This window comes from Parasteatoda tepidariorum, unplaced genomic scaffold (genome assembly GCF_982258835.1).
Source record: "Parasteatoda tepidariorum strain Cologne lab strain unplaced genomic scaffold, Ptep-v5.0 scaffold_12, whole genome shotgun sequence".
NCBI classification, from domain to species: Eukaryota; Metazoa; Arthropoda; class Arachnida; order Araneae; family Theridiidae; genus Parasteatoda; species Parasteatoda tepidariorum.
In genome coordinates this window covers 564,905-582,979 of record NW_028257371.1, presented here as the reverse complement: position 1 = coordinate 582,979, position 18,075 = coordinate 564,905, and the positions used below count along the sequence as shown (strand labels likewise).

At 25.6% G+C, this 18,075-nt stretch overlaps 1 pseudogene across 1 annotated transcript in view; it reads right to left on the bottom strand.

Annotated features, from left to right (window-relative positions):
- Positions 1-2,779: 2,779 nt before the first annotated feature.
- LOC147800840 (serine/threonine-protein kinase mig-15-like) overlaps positions 2,780-18,075 on the bottom strand; it is a 58,443-nt pseudogene continuing 43,147 nt past the window's right edge. The window contains exons 13-16 of the transcript XR_015431068.1: positions 15,821-15,883; positions 11,956-12,079; positions 9,756-9,832; positions 2,780-3,342 (exon numbers count right to left, since the gene is read on the bottom strand). The product of XR_015431068.1 is annotated as a serine/threonine-protein kinase mig-15-like (transcript). The remainder of the gene's footprint in view (positions 3,343-9,755; positions 9,833-11,955; positions 12,080-15,820; positions 15,884-18,075) is intronic.

The following is an 18,075-nucleotide window of genomic DNA, read 5'->3' as shown; positions in this document are numbered from 1 at the left end:
AACAAATTTACACATTTTCTGCCCCTTCTTCTTTTACAGAAATTAAATGTAGAAATACTTACGTAGCTTTATTCTTTCAGTATCTGAAATTTTATTTGACAAAACACCTGAAACAAAACCCAAACGCAACCTAAAAATTTTTCCACGGAGAGAAACCAGGAAAGCAACTAATACTATGAAAATTGGAATTATTTTTCTTATAATGTAAAAATAACTTTTATGGGCACTTCAGAAATTTTCATCAATTTGATAATTATTTAAAGGTGTTATGTACTAAACCAACAATTTTTGCAAAAAATTTACATAGCAATTTAATTTCAAAACTGTCAGTAAATATTATGTTTTATCTAAATTAAATTTGCACTAACATATACTTGCATACAAGAATGAGGCAAAAATATAATAACATTTTTTACATTATTTTTTAAAAGTTGCTTTCAGCATGAATGATCAAAATTTGACTACAATCCAGGGTTCGAGATTTTTTTGATTTTTTAAAAAAAAATCAAAAGAATCAGATTTTTTTGATTTAAATCGGATTTTTTTGATTTAAATCAGATTTTTTTGATTTTTATTCAAATACACTGAAAGAACTTTAATTTATGATTAAAAAAATTATAAATGTTTAAACAAATTAACTTAATATTAAAACTATATTGTAACAATATTTTAGAAGCTCTAACTAAAACATGGCTTTGAATGCATAGCAACCATTTTGAAAGAAATGCATGATTAAAATTTAAAGACTAGATGAAATAGAGAATTTAAAGAATACTTCAGGGGTCTGTTTGGGTCTTTCTGAGAGGTACCTATTTTGTGAAAATTAAAAATTATATTTAAAAATCAACACAAATATAGTAAAAATATGGATTTATTGTTTCTTACGAGACACAAAAATAAAATTTTAAGAATAAGTATTTTGTGTGATTATTCTATCATTTTTCCTTACGTTGAATTTGTAAAGGTACCGGCTTGGACAGACCCCTGTGCTTTAACTATTAAAACAAAGTTTCAGTTAGCAAACCATAACTTTAATTCAAAATTGTGATTTCTTTTTTTTTCTCATGATTTTTAAAATGACAAAATAAATGTAGCAGACTGTGTTTATAAATGTTAAAAAACATCTGAAGTATTCATCAAAAAATAAATAAATATTTAATCTATATATTTTTATATTAAAATATTCACTTTTAATTCTATATCAAAATAGATAAGTTAAGCTAAAAAAAAATTAGAAAATCTATGTATTCATTGGAATTTTCTTTCACAAAATTTCTTTATAGAAAATCAGATAATGTCAAAGATACTGTAAACATATTATGAGAAAAAAATACCAGTTAATAACCCTACTGCATCAAATAGACTTCGAAAGAGTTTGAAAGGGAAGAATAACACTACAATAGGAAAAAAAACATCTGAATTCATCAGCCCGTTTTTTTTTCTTTTTCTGTTTTTGGCATATTATGGTAATTTCTTTTTAATATAACCTCAAGCTTCAGAAATATACATTTTCCACCAATAAAATATGATGTAGATTTTAATTAACGCTTTTTCATTCAAAAGGTAGAATTTTAATTAACATTACTTGCATTATTTTTTGAAAAAAATTCATGTTTATTAATTACTTTCTACAGCTATGCAAGTCAGACATTAAGACAGCATTAAATGTTTACTTTAATCTGTACTTTCAATCTCAAGAATCAAAAGATTTTTAAAAATGTAATTTCAAATGTGTTGGAATTTAACACACACCAAGAAAGTAATTTCGTTAACTAAAATTAATTAATGCAGCAATTTATTTAAATTAAATTTTAATACTAAGAAAAGAAAATAATAGAAGTATCAAAAATTTAAAACACTGTCTTTTAACTTTTAAAATCAATATATATAGATAAAAAAAATTAGTTGATTTAAATCAATGATTTTTTTAAAAAAATCATTTGATTTAAATCAAGCTGATTTAAATCAACGAACCCTGCTACAATCCATTACTCTTTTGAGAACGTTGCTATAAAAAAATTCAGATTTTTGTTTGAAACAATTCCATTGCTTTTATTTTGCTGATTATAGATTATGCGTTATGACATAAATAGGTTTAGAAAAAAGCAGGTGTAATATGTAAACATTTTAAACAGAGCTTTTCAGAAAATAAATTTTAAAAAATTAAGCAGATGCTAGAGTCAATTTTCTGGTATTGATCAATTAGCCATAAAAAAAACTACATTATGCATTTAAAAACTTGCTTTGCAAAGAACCTTACTGATGAAAACTTAAACAAACAAGATTCTACTCTACGTTGGTTTAAATTTTTTGCTTTAACAATAATGTAAATAAATGTTCAGCTAAATTTTAAATATTAAGTCAAAGAAATTTTTACTATTATCATTATTTTAACATCATAAAAATATTCACTTCTTATCTTAAATTTGAACTAAATAATTCAAAATTAAGTGAAAAATACAATGCTAGTAGTATAAATGCTCATAAGCTGGAGTTAATGTTTAACAATGATGTTAAAATTAAATTGTTTCTGATATGTTGCAAATTTTAAAGAAACCAAATCTTAACTTCATCTAATTTCAAAATACTTAAACATTACTATCATGACTATAAAAAAATTTCCAACATTTATATCTTATTAAGTTTTATTAATGAACACATATCTGCCTACCCCCTTTTCTAAAATTTTGAAGATTTATTATAAAGTTGCTGTATAAATTACCCAATGCAGTAGTTAAGAATAAAAAAAATTAATCAAATCAAATCATGACAAACATTATTTCACAATTTAATTATTTTATTTTAAAATAAAACACAATATAAACTTCACTCAACTATAAAAGCAATATATTCTTACCGTCATTGTTTAATATAAACATATAATCCTTAAGAACACATATTTATCATTAAATAAAATAATTTTTATTGCAAAAAGCAACAGTTGGACTATGTGTTATCATTTTTATTATTATTTTCTAATAAAAAGAATTCCAAAACTTGACAGTAATTTATTTCATGCAGTTCTTTTCCCTTCAATTGCAATTTTTTGTTTATGTGCAACTATATATCAGAGCAATAAACTGATGAGTCTGCTTTATTGAAAGATTTTATAAAATTGTCAGCAACAGTAACCACACAAACACACAGCAGGGATGAATCACACAGAGATCTTCAAACTTCTGCACAACAACAAGAGGACAATCAGCTCCGGCAGATTTAAAGAGAATCTAACAGCATATACACATCAGTTGTTTTGTTTTCTGTCAGGATTGAACTTAAGGGCCCTCGTATTCTACCAGAATGTCATTTTCCATTTGCATTATCCAGCAGCCTCAGACAAAGCTAAAATTATAAGAGAGAAAAAGTTAAACTTTACATTGAAAACACTAAATTTAAAACTATTAGCATTGATTATTTCTTTAAGACTTAAATCATTTAAAAAAATTTTTAATGAGTCTAAAAGATTAACGGTTTCCAAATGATGTTAGGGGTTCCGTGAAAGAGTTCTGACAGTTGAGACTTTTTGAACAGTTTCTGAAATCTGTAATTATATTTAAAGTAATATGCCAAAAAATGGGAAATGAAAATTTTTAAAAAAATATATAATTTTTCTAATAACAATTTTATAAAAGTATGAAAAAAACATGCATTTATCAGAATTTGCAATAGTATTTAACATTGCGCTTTTCAAATCAAAATAAAATAACAGAATTTTTTTAATAAAGAAATATGCTTCCCTAATAACTATTTTCAACATTTAAAAACAGTTTTTAATAGCAATATAAAAACAAATTTTCAATTAGACTAGATTCATCTCTAAGACAGTGTATATTCAACTGTTAAACATACGAGTAAAACCTAAATAAGATTATTAAATAAAAACGATGAAAAATTTTTTTTTCTCCTTTTAAATATTAAAAGTTCAAAATAAAAATAAAGTTTTTTACCCTAATTATTACCGGACTATTTAATTATTTAGGGCTTCATAGCCAAAAAAAAAAAAAAAATTGGGAACGGCTTTTCTGGAATTGTGCTATTTAAAGTCCTGTTAACAGAAGACACAGAAGGAAGTATTTTCATCTAATTTCTGTTTGTATTTATTCGTCATTTGCATGCACTTTACAGAGCTACATGCTACCTTCCTTTAATCAGGATAAATATAAATACTAAAAGGTCTTTCATGCTCTATCCATTCTTTAAATAAAAATTAAAATTGGTCATGAAGGAAAAAAAAACTATGATTACCAAAAATATTACAAATTTTAAGTCTTTTCCTTATGTTTCACTGCATTTTAAAAATATTTTTGCACTGAGTTTGACTTCCTAGCCTTTTCAACAGTTTCATGGCCACTAGTAACTCATATAAGACTTATTCTCAGTAGCAGCTGATTTAGAACGAAAAAAGAATATTTGTATGGAAATATTTAGCAATCCTGCTTAGGTATATTAAATAAAGTAAGTTGAACTATTTTTATTGCTGTCATTACCATTCTGACCCTTGATGAGTTGATTTTAACATTATTGAAAATTTTTGTTCTTGATTAGTTTATATTATATAAGTCTTTGTACAAAATATATAATAGTTTTTAAAACAGTAACAATATTTTGTTTCCTGCAGAACAGCAATCAAGATGGATAAGAAATATTATAAATTTCACGGTAACTGCTGCATAATATACTAAATATTTTACATATAGAGAATTTTAGGGATTTTTATTGTCATCAAAATACAAAAACTTTATTACCATAATGTCTATAAATGGTCTGCAATATTTTTTCTTTATGATTGGCATTAAATGAATTCGAAATTTTTTTATGTTAACTCATAATTTTAAATAGTAGTAGACAAGTAAATAATTATTGATAGTTAAAAGATTTAATTTAAAAAGGGAGTTCTGAAAAAAAGAAACAAATTTTTAGAGCACAGAAAAAGAAAAGCCTTAAACTGATTCCTGCGAGGTCCATTTCATTATGTATTAGTAATACTTTTTAAAATATTCAACCCAGCAATAAATTTAGTAAAATCTCTATTTTAATGGGCGATTTTTTGAAAACTTAATTATAGATCTAAAATGTACAAAAATCAGGAGAAAAGCCAGAAGAAAATGGCAAAATCCAGTAGTCTGCTGGTAGATCCAGTAGAGTTGGCAGCTATGCTGCAGGGTAAAATAAAAAAATGTCCATACATCTTAAACTATACTATTACCATTCATCTTAAAATTTGTAAACATATGAAATTACATCTTAAGCGCATACATCTTAAAATTTGTATAACAATTGTAATGACAGCTTGAGATTCCTAATGACAGAAATGAAAATAGAATAATACAATGTAATTTTTATTTATTTCACAATCTTAATTTAAATTTAGCACATTGAATTGTATACACAATTTCAGATGCTAAAATTTTGGCCGTTTTTTGTGTAATAATTTTGGATTTTAATATTTTATTTAATGTTAAATGGAAATTCATTAAAAATGTACTTAAGTACTTTTAATACCTTTGCATTTTGTATCATTTTATTTTTTAAAATCGCGACAATAATTTGTAACCATCAGGAATAAATAATTTTTTGTATTCATCTTAAATAGTCATTGACGACAGGGGTAATTGTGAGCCCAAGTCAAAATTCCGGAAAATTTCTCGAGTAAAAAAAAAAAAAAGTTTAAATCGAAACATTAGAAAAAATTTTAATCCAGGTGTTTTTGTACTTAGTTTACTTAAGTTATACTTAATTTAGTTTACATAAAATATATTTAAAATTTTACACATACCTATGATGACTTAGAGAAGTAATTTAAATTTACAAATATGTCTTTCTTTCTTGAGTTTATGATTATAATAACTATTTACTAATAAAAAATGAATATTAATCTTGAATATAAGCTTATAAAGTAGCTCTCCTTACAAACAAATAAAGTAAACTGCGTTTTTAAGTTCCACCTTTGAAAATTTGATTTCCGAAAACTTTCGTGATCAATGATTTTTTGAAACATCTGAACCTTCGATCTCTTCTCATGATTCTAACTGTCTGTGGGGAACAATTCAACTACTTTTTAATTTGGCTTTTGATTAGGTAGGTCATGGGAGATTTATTCCCTATAGCCTGCCCTTATTAATATTATATTATGCAAAATTGATTTAGCTTAAAGTCTTATTGATAGAATATAAATTTTGAATCTTGAGTTCTACAAATAACTACTAAATACAAGTTTTATTATAATTCATGATCCAGTTTACATCATCAACTTTCATTATCCTGTTTTTCATCACTATCTTCAATTAGTCAATTATACCATACAACTTCCAACCACACCTGAATTTTGTCTTCACAAGTGCATATAATTATAAATTCTCTTAGATTGTAAGGCGGTGGTCAACTTTTTAATCTTCTTTGTGAAAGAGCTTTAAAAAACACTGTTAATGTAACAAAACCAAATTCCTTGCTTTGGACTAACAAAAAAACGAAGTATGCCAAGAGGCATTTTAACTGTTACGCATGTTTTTATTTTACAAAGCATTACTTGATCAAATTTAAAATGAAGGAAAATTGCTTCAGTGCCAAATTACCAAAGAGAGTTACTTTATCATGTACTTCTATGCAAATAAAGTATATATATTTTTGTAAGATCATAAAAAATTTACATCGACCCATGAAAAAAGAGAGTATAAAACGCAAAGTAAGGGGGAAAAAAGACATACCTAGCAGATAGGGTAAAAACTTCACACAGGAAATTAATTTCTAATGGTTTGTTCTGTGCATCATAGTCAACATTTTATCAAGCAAATACCTTCAGGGTTTCTAAGCAAAATATATCAGTAAAGGATGCATGTGTAAAAAAACATGTACATTTCAATGTTAAACTTAAAATACATTCTGGCATTTTTTTTTGTCCTTTATTCCTTAGTATATTTAAGATGTCAGATTTATAACATGAATCCATCATTACCATTTTTTCGCAATAATTATCATCCATGATACTAAATTGTTTGTTTTCAAACTATTTATGCCCAAAGTTACTTATTCTAAGTTTTTTAAATGCCTAATTTTAACTGTATGTTATGACCTAAACATTATTTGCGAATTAAGACACTGAAATACTAAATAAAAATAAAATAATAATTCTAAATCTGAAAAATTGAAATAAATTCAGACTTTGTTCACATTTATAGGAAAAAAATTTACAACATTTTATTTTTTTCTGATTTTCTAGAGGCACGTCATTATTAACTTTAAAACAACTCACAAAAACTATATTTTTCAAAATTATACATGATTTATGACAAAGAATGATGAGGACAGTTTTTGACAAATTTATAAAATTTGACCTTCTTAGCTTTAAAATAAATGTAATCTTTTATGAACTTTTGTAATTTCCCAAAGTTTGCCTCTATAAAAAATGAAAAACTGTACCTGTAGCAAAAATGTAAAGCATTTAGGAATGAAAAATCACACATTACAATATGTATGTTAGCTGAATAACTATTTTCATACAAGGTGAATAAAAAGAAAATATTCAATGAATCAGCACTGGATAAATTCTATATTTTTTGAAGTAACAAGCTTTTTATATTCTTTATTTTTTATGACTTTATATATTCTTTATTGTTTTTTATATTCTTTATTGTTATATTGTTAATGTAGACAATATTTTAAGTCTAATTAATACATTACATATTAACAATATTTAATACATTAATACATATTAACAATATTTAATACATTAATACATATTAACAATATTTAATACATTAATACATATTAACAATATTTAATACATTAATACATATTAACAATATTTAATACATCAATACATATTAACAATATTTAATCATATACATACATATACAGTCAATTCGCTATAACTCGAAGTACGATAACTCGAATATTACTATTACTCGATTTTTTTATGAGGTCCCGACCCTTTTATCTTCAATTTCATGTTAATTATTCTCGATTACTCGAATTTTACTCCCTTTAACTCAATTTTTTTTGGATCTTTTGAAGCAAGAAAAAAAACCTAGGAGCTGATATCTTGTCCCTTCCTTTGCAACACACACACAATGTCTTTCGCACTCTTCATGGAGAAGCTAAAGCTGTCCCTCTTGAAGTATGAGAACAGTGGTTAAATGAAACGTTACCAAATTTACTTCAAGGATACAGTTAAAATGATGTTTCAATACTGATGAAATGGGTTTATTTTTCAAATGTCTTCCAAATAAGACTATGATGTTCAAGGATAAAAACTGCTCAGGGGGTAAAATGAGCAAGGAACGTTTGACTGTCCTAGTTGGAGGAAATGCGCCTGGGACAGAGAAATTGCCCTTACTTGCTATCGGAAAATACCGAAATCCCCGATGTTTCAAGAATGTAAAAACGTATCCTTTGGATTACAAGTCTAACAAAAAGTTTTGGATGACATCAGTATTATTTTTAGACTATGTAAGAAAATTGGATCGGAAATTCTTCGCTAAGAAAAGAAATCTGATACTCTTTATGGATAAATGCACAGCGCATAGTGATCTAGCTAATTTGAAAGCAGTAAACTTGCAGTTTCTCCCACCAAACACAACAGCAAAGTTGCAGCCGATGGACCAGGGTATCATAAAGTGCTTCAAACAGTCTTATCGTAAATGGCTTGTCAGAAAAATGATCTTAAATATTGTAAGCATTTAGAAGATTTGTAATTAATAAGCATCAATTAAATAATCCGACAATATTTTGAAAGTCCAAAACCGAAACTAACGGTAAGTCGAACTTCCGATATGTCGAAGTTTTTCGTCAGTCCTATCAGATTCGAGTTATCGCGAATTCACTGTACAATATTATATACATTAACATACTTTCTCTGAATAACTAACATGAATTTATCACTGAATAACTACATTTTGACTATCATGAGTTATTTCCTGTACAAAAATCTTAAATACTTGAAACATTTTTGCTTAATATAAATTAGTGAAATCAGCAGCTTATGACATAGATGGTATATACCAAATGGAGACAAATATAAAAAAAAATTATAAAACGATTTTTGACTTAAGTAATAATAGCAATATTGTTGAAAAACTTATTCGTTTAGAATTGAGGGTGCTGAATCTAGCTCATTTAAAAAAAAAATCACAAAGCTTAAAACTTTATAAAGACAAATTTTGGTCTTAATTTATATTTAGTTGAAAGAGGTTATATTGCTCTGCATCATCTTAAAAGTAATATTCACTCATTCATGATTAGTATTTTTGCACTTTTGTTAAAATTCCAAGAAACAGATCTTAAATTGGTAAGAATTATTTTTTATTTTAAATGAAATAATTATGTATTACTACATTAATATTTATTGCACTGTTCATTGGTTTCATGTTGAGTGAAACAAGAAATTTCAAATTTCTTAAATAAGTCTCATAATGTTCATTTTGAATACAAAGTAAGAAAGTCAATAAATTTACTTGCATTTTGATCACTCAAAAAATAAATTTTGATGTCTAAAAATATTTTGTATAATCAAGTAATCAAATGAAATAAATAACGAACAAAAATGCTTTCTTAAGAGTTTAAAAAATAAAAATAATTAATCAATGAGGTGAATTTTACATTTATTTGAATCTATTTTGAAAAAAATAGATCTTTAAAGTTTCTTCCTAATTCTGAGAAAATATAAACTATTAGTTAAGTTTTTCGGTTATACAAATTAACAACATTATAAGTTAAGGCTTTTCTGCATTAGTAACTTTTAGCAAAAAACGTTGACTTACAAGAGGAACTGGTAGAAGACAGAAGAGAAGATGAAGGGCTGGGATTCAAATGCTGGAAGCGAATCAGTGCCGCTCACCTGCCGAGAAACATAAGATAATGAATGACATATACATAAAAATACAAATTTAAACAAAAATTTAAATATAACCTTATATTTCTCGAGAATCCCACTATCTTATGTTTTTTGAGTTTTATTACCAGCCAGTCAAACATTTATGACGGTAATTTCTCCAGCGTCTGGCAAGACTAATTTTGATAAAAATTTAATTACAAAATTTTAACCATTTGCCGGCCTTTTATCAGAAACCAAAGCTTTATCCAATGCTCCCCACAGCACTCAAACCGAGAAAGAACTGTTTACAGGCCTTGGAGATAAAATTTAACATAAATTTGTATTTAAATGTATAGTGTTTTTTCTACCTTAAAAAAAGAAACTTAACTAATATCAAGAAACAATAAAATTGGGATAGTTATCAAGTTGAAAAATAAAAAATAAATAAAATGCTACCATTAATGTTCATTGAATTTATTTGACAAAGCAATTAAAAAAAATAATTAAATATTAATGTACTAGCGAGAGAGCAATAATTTTTTTTTTAAACTATTAAACCTATAGGCTAACAAATATCACTGCCGATGTTATCTTTAAAATATTTGAAAAATTGAATTATCAAAAGTTAAATTTAAAATAATGGGTAATGCTTAACCAATCAGAAAATTCCATTTTTCGTCTTTTCTGCTCATTCTGCTTGAACAGTTTATGTGAACTTTTAATTTTAATAATGTAATTGCATATGTTGTTTCTATTTTGTCAGATTTCAAACAATATTGGAATAAGAATGCTATTGTTTAACAATAAGAACATAGTCAGTAATTATAAGAGAACAAAATTTTAAAATGAAAGAACAAATTTATTACTGTTAATTTGTTTGCGTCAAACAGATAATTTTGCTTTAAAAAAAACTATAAAAACTAAAAAAAAAAAAAAATTTTTTTCAAAGCTTAAATGTACATTTGTTTTCATAATTTTTATTGGAAGTTAGATCAATATATTTTGTTTCCCCTTTTGTATTCGAACTACTTTAAGATCTAAATGTTGTAATTTCAACTAGGATCTTTTAATTAGTTTTATTTAAAAAAATTATTTTATCATATATTTCTTTATTTGTAATAAAAAGATATTTGGTTCCTTGAAAAAAAGAAAAACAGTCTCCACATAATGCAAAAGTTAGCGATTTCAGTTTTAGTTATTTGTCGATATTTTTTAACTATATAGTAAACTTCTGATTATTTGAGGAACCAGTGGCACACGAAGTGTGAAATTGCCAATTCGTGCATAATCCACAAAGCACTTAATGACACACATCATCAATTTTTTAAAACATAAATGATACATTTTTACAGGTTCACTGGTTGTAGGCAGAAAATATATGAAAATTTTTAGAAAATGAAATTAAGTGTCACTTACATATTTTCCATGCGATGCAATCTATTTTCTTTAAAATAGTAAATAACTTTCCAATAAAATATCACTTAAAATATTCTCTATGCTATTTTAATTAATTATTTATTCATAAGAAAAAAGTTTATGATCTTTGTGTGTTTTTAAAGCAGTCAAGTGAGGAAACAGTAATTATATTATCTCATGAAAAGGCAATTTAAAACTGTAACTAAATTTTTGTCTTAAAAGCTTCTTCATTGCTAGTCATTGATTTGTAAACTTCACTCTGTTATCAAAATTAAGTTCATTATGAGATGAATTCTTAATTGACTGAGATTGACTTTTTCATATAAGGTACACGGATATAATGATATGTAAAGAGAGAACCCAAATTAATTTGCAAATAAGAAAACATTTGCGAAAGTAAATTAGCACAAAATTGTGTTCTTGAATAAAGAATTCTATATAGTCATTTCTAAAAATTGTTTTGTACATGCATGATATTAAATGGAGCATTTACTGGGCAGAAAAAAGCAACTAGTGTCACACTACATGGAATTTACTATATGAAGTTTTTGTATGAAATTTTGTAAGTACAATTTTACAAAAGCAATTGAATAAATTTAAAAAAATACTACTGAAGCGTATTTAATAAGGAGGTTACTCAACATAATCTGCACATCATCTTTGCAACAATTGATTTCTAAAGTGTACATGTGATACAGAAATTTACAAATTTTATATTATTTAGAACTTACTGCACAAGCATTCAAAGCATTCTCTCCCAAGTTGTTGCATGATTACTCAAGTTGATAAAGTTTTTCCAGCAAAAATTTTATTATAGTTGAATTATTGCAAGAAGCAGCACAGTGAAGATGAGTCCTACAAATAATTAATATCACAATAAAAAGATTGATAAGTATAAGAGAGATTTTTAAAAAAATCAAAATTAATTTAAATAATGCACAAGCTTAAAAGCTACAATGGAGCATACATAATTAGGTAGATTTGAATATTTCACACTATTTCTAATGTATGTTTTTTGTAATTAAAGATGTTTTAATGTAAATGAATACAATTGTGTACTCCCAATAAAACTTGTATACAATTTGTAATACATATTTTTAATTTTCTTCATGTTCCGTATTTTACTTAGTTATATCATTTACTAGCATTTTTCACAGCAAGTTTACAAGGTTAATGAAAAATTTTACAGGAAAATAAACATGATATTAAATAACTAAATATTCAAACAAATGTAACACAATTAAAAAATGTCATTGAGATTTTTGTTTGCAACGTTCACACCCCTCTCCTCAAAGTATTAAGAGAAATAATAAAAATAAAATTTAAAAAAACAAACAATTTTAAATGTTTCTTTGAATAATAGACTACAGATTTACATTTCTTTCGATATGAGTTTAAAAATTTACCGGTTATTTAAAATGTAATTAAAATTTACTGTAAACATGGAAAATGAGAAACTTTAACGCTGTATAGAATTTTTTTTTTCAAATATTGGAGTGTTGTCAATAAAAAAAAAAAGAAAACACTTAGTGAATAGAAAAATGAATAGCAAATCCTAAAACATTATCAGAAATCAATCCTGTTAAGTTTTTATATTAACAATCTTGTGAAAATTACTTATATCAAAAACTATGGTTCCATAATCATCTAAATACTATATAATTTTTTAAAACCATATTAAGAACAATATATTAACTTTCAAACTAAGAAATATCAAATGAATAACCACTTCAAAAACTAAAGGATAAATAAAAGTCTTCAAAACACACATCAGTAACTCTTGTTTAATTACTTTGGAAACAAATTCGAAAAAATATTTCATTTGATTGAAATACTTATTATGAACAAATTATTGCAAAATAATGAAAGTGTAAAAGATTTAAATAAATAAGTTTACATACAATATAAAATAAAAACTTTCAGCAAGATCTAAAGAATAAATGAATTTTCAAAATAAAATTAAAAACTTTTATCAACACAAACTGCAAGAATTTAAAAAAAAATAAATCCAAATGATAAAAGAAAAAAAAAAGTAACGTAAACAACAGTATTGAATTATTAATTCAATGTATTAATACACAAAAAAAAACATACTTATAAAATGAAAAAATATTCAATTAATTAGACCAAAAAAATAATAATAATAACATCTTATAACAAAAACACTTCTCGAATTTGCAAAAAGCTATGTGATGGTTCAAGAATATCTTTTTAAGAAAAACAGTGCTTTTTTTTATTCATAATTCATTTTTGAGAAAACTAAATGATAATTACACAGTGGTAAAGTTATCTGAGATCACAGATTTCATTTCATAAGTATCTTTTTTTCCTAAGGGGGTGTATTAATAAATTTAAGTGATTCTAAATTTAATTTTCTGTTAAAATTATAGAAAAAAGCTTTTAAGCTGCTTATTGAAAAAATTTTATTTTACTTCTTATTTTTAATGATCGTTAAGTTTTCAATAAAATTTATAAATACTCGAGTATTTATGAAACTGAGGTATTAACCCGGGTAATTAGCAAGTTTTAAAATCTAAATATATGAGATGGTAAAATAGAAGATAAAATAAATGAATGAGAAATAAGGATTGAAAAATACAGTACGCAGATCCGGCTTGAAATTACTTAATTATTTAAGGTAGTTGATAAATATTCATTTTATACATACTAACTATTTATGTTTTTAAAAAAACATAAAATCTAAGTTACATAAGAAAATATAACTTATAAGCAACTAATCTTGAAACACAAATTTTACAGTATCTTATTAGCTGTATCATATTTTACAGATATGGCTTGAAATTCTATTAAATTATTTAAGCTAGTTGATAAATATGCATTTCACAGTGCTGACACCTTACTTACAACAATTCTGATAGTACATTTTTTATTCCTGTTATAAGAAATAGGGAAGAAGAATTTAATACAAAGTAAAATTAATGATAGGATAATTTTAAACAAGGGATAAATGTGTAACTAATACTATTTAAAAAGTGTTTACATAAGAGGATCTTAAAAATATAAAATGTAATGTATGGTAGTTACAGGTAAGTAGTAAATGAAACATTTATGTGACCTCATTCTTTATTAATTGATAAATTTAGAGTTTGATTTCAGCAGTTATCCTAAATTTTGAAACATACAAGAGAAGGAATATTGGAAGTCGTTTTTCAATTATTCTTTGCAATGTAAATGCTTTTAATAGCCTACTGTAAATTCTGGTGAGTAGTTTTTTCCTTCTAAGCATTCTCCTCAAGTAGGAAAAAAAAGTGTAGTAACAGGAAAAATTGAAAAATAACTTTAGAAAATCAGAAAGAATCTGGCACAAATATTTAAAAAAAATAATAACTTCACATACAAATATCTAAAAACTATTATATTGAAAAATAACTTTAGAAAATCAGAAAGAATCTGGTACAAATATTTCAATTTAAAAATAATAATAAATAAATAAATAACTTCACACACAAATATCTAAAAACTATGTTATTTTATAACCAATAAAAATAAATGTAACATTGTTCCTATGTCCATTCATAAGAGCATAGTCACGGAATGTAATTAATTTTATTGAAATAAAAAAGTTGTACAAACTTTCAGTGTTATGCTAATGTCATAAAGTTGCTTATTTGCCTTTAGTTAATATTTATGTTCTCTCATAATAGAAAAAAATAATTAGTAGTAAGTAATTTCAAAAACTGAGAGAATAATATTAACATGTTAATGTCTAGGATGCATTTTTTCTTACATTGATCAAATGCTACAATGTAAAGTAGAAAGCTAAAAGTCCTGCCTGATGATTTCCTTTTAAATCTGTTTGAAACATTTCTGAAATTTATCAATTTATAACAGGGTTAAACTTTTATAAATATTAAGCACCTTGCATCCTACCTTTTATAAATAACATACCTTGCATCCAAAACACTATTTTTGCACATTCATGATGTTCTCTAGCTTGGATCTTGCTTACCCTTACAAAAGTTATGTTACATATAAAGAAATTTTTTTTTCTTTAACATGAAAATAAGGTAGGGGTGCCCAACCTTTTTAAGTGAAGGGCCACTTGCACGGCAGGTAGATAATAAAGGGCCGCAAGCATATTTAGTCATGTCAGTTGCAAATATAATGATTTTAATCTAAGCATTATGAAGCACTAAATAGTTTTATCAGTAAACTTAATAACATATTTGCAGAAAATTAAATACTTTTAACGATTTTAATTTATTTAAAACTAAAAAAAAAAAAACTAATGCTTTTTTAAAAAAAAAAACTTTTTCCATTTTTCACAATAATTAATTTATCAAATATATATGCATACATAAATATTGGAGGGGGAGATACAAATTCTAACCAAAAAGAAGCTTAAAGAATGAAAGATCAAAAAATATATGCATTTTATAGAGTAATATAAATTTGAATTAACTATTTTAATTAAAGAAAATTCATAATGTTTAAGCAAAAACCAAATTAAAAGAAACTTTTTATTGCATTCAGAAACTCCTGCAGGCCGCACATCAACAGTCAGAGGATCGCAAGTGACCCACCCCAATAATTAGACTAAAGAAAAAAAATTCTACAAATACACATTTTACATACCACAAAAAGAATTCTGTTGTAGAGTCTTAGACCAATATGGAGCAAGTACTGAATGAGCAGAACCTGAAAAGTAATTTAATTTTAATAAAAGGCCAAAACATTTGATTAAAACATGAAAATATGATTAATTTATTTTTTATTTTTAATTAAAACAATTAATACCATAGAATTTAAATTAATCTGAACTTGAACTGGAGACAACATATACATAGAAGCAACAGAGTTTCCAATTATACAAGGCAAAAAGGTAAAAATCTTTAACATTCTAAGTTATTGTCAACAATTTAAGATTAACAGAAAGATATATTTAATTGAAAAAGTTACAACCAGGGCTCAAAACTAATGATGGCCCGAGACCATCATCATAAATCCAACCATCATAAAATAAATAATCCATGGCCTCCCTGACCAGCAATCATTGTTAACGAATGGTAAGCTGTTTTAGTTATATGATTTGAAATAATAAAAAATAGCATATAGTGCAAAATAGAATATTTCTTCATTGTTAGGAATGAAGTTCCATTTGACAATTCCATATTCTATTATTGTCCATATTCTACATTATATCATTACAGTGTTTCCATTACAAAGCGAGAATCTCGCATATTTTTTTCTTTTCTCGCATTAAAAAATTATTACCATGAGAAATTCACGCATTCTATACTTCAATTTCAAAATTCGCGAATTTCTCGCATTTTGTTAAAAGCTCAGAATTACACCATTTAGAATAAAATCCGTTTAACTTTTCTTCCTGGATCTTTCATTATTTTCAACATCTGCCCCATTATCTAGCTTCCCTATTTACCAGTATTGTTCAGAACCTTTTCAAACAACAGAACACAACCACAGAACTCCTTTCAGAACACATTTCTCTGCAACCACGTGTTTACCGTAGGTTAGGTTTCCTCACGTAATATTCAAATATTCAATGCTTTATCAAAAATATTCAATGCTTTAAAAAATAGAAGACGCTAAAAATGTATTATAATTAAAGAAACGATTTTTTTTCAAGAGTTTTTGTGTTTTTTTAGTTTTTAGAAATCTCACCCAGTTTTTGAGAAAGGGTGAGAAATTCTCACCCATTTTTTTTCTATGATGAAAACACTATATTATCCTATCTATGATGAAAACACTATTTAACATTCACACTATTAATTTAAAATAAAAATTCAAATAGAGACAAGCAAGTAGACCATTGAAACTGCGTATGAATTAGGTAGTAATATATTTTACAGGGATGAGAGTAGTCAGAAAGTAAAAAAGAGGAAATCCAAGAATGAATATATATATATATATATATATATATATATATATATACACACACAAAAATTTGACACAAAGAATGAGATCTTTAAACTTGTAAACCATGTGATTATAAATCCTGATGATTAATTTTAAAATTGTATGAATATATAAATATTAATCACATGCCTTATTTTTAAATTGAGACAATGTAAATCCCGATATGAGGCTTTTAAATCACGTGAATATGAAACTCTATATAGAATTTTAAAGTATGCAGAAATACAATCATGATGCGTAATTTTTAGAGCACATAAACACGAATCATGATGCATAATTTTCAAACTGCGCAAACACAATGTCTAATTTTTAAAGCACGTTTATGCACGAAAATCGATGTTTGATTTTACAACCGCAAAAACGTATCACGACATGGAATTTTAAGCTCGCATGAATACCAATCGCTACATAAGGTTTTAAAAAGCGCAAATACAAATTACTTTATTGGATTGGATTTCGTATAAATACGAAATTCGATGTTTGATATTACAACCGCAAAAATGAGTCACGACATAGGATTTTAAGCTCACGTGAATACGAATTGCTACATAGGGTTTTAAAACCGCGTAAATACAAATCGCTATATTAGATTTTTAAATCTCGTAAATAAGAATCGCAATGTACGATATTTAAATCGCCTGAATAAGACTCGCAACGTTCAACTTTTAAATCAGGCAAATACGAAAATCGATGTTTGATAATAAAATAGCGACTTTAAAAATGCATAAATGCAAAACGCGATATTGGATTTTTAAATCTCGTAACTAAGAATCATAACGTGCGATGTTTGAATAGCGTAAATAAGAATCGCATAGCGCAACTTTTAAAGCAGGTAAATACGAAATCGATGATTGATATTAAAATTGGAGAGACTGGACTTGGGATTTCTAAAAGGCTTGTTTGTATTGTTTTTGTTTAGACATAATAAATGAAAATTTACAAGAATAAGTGAA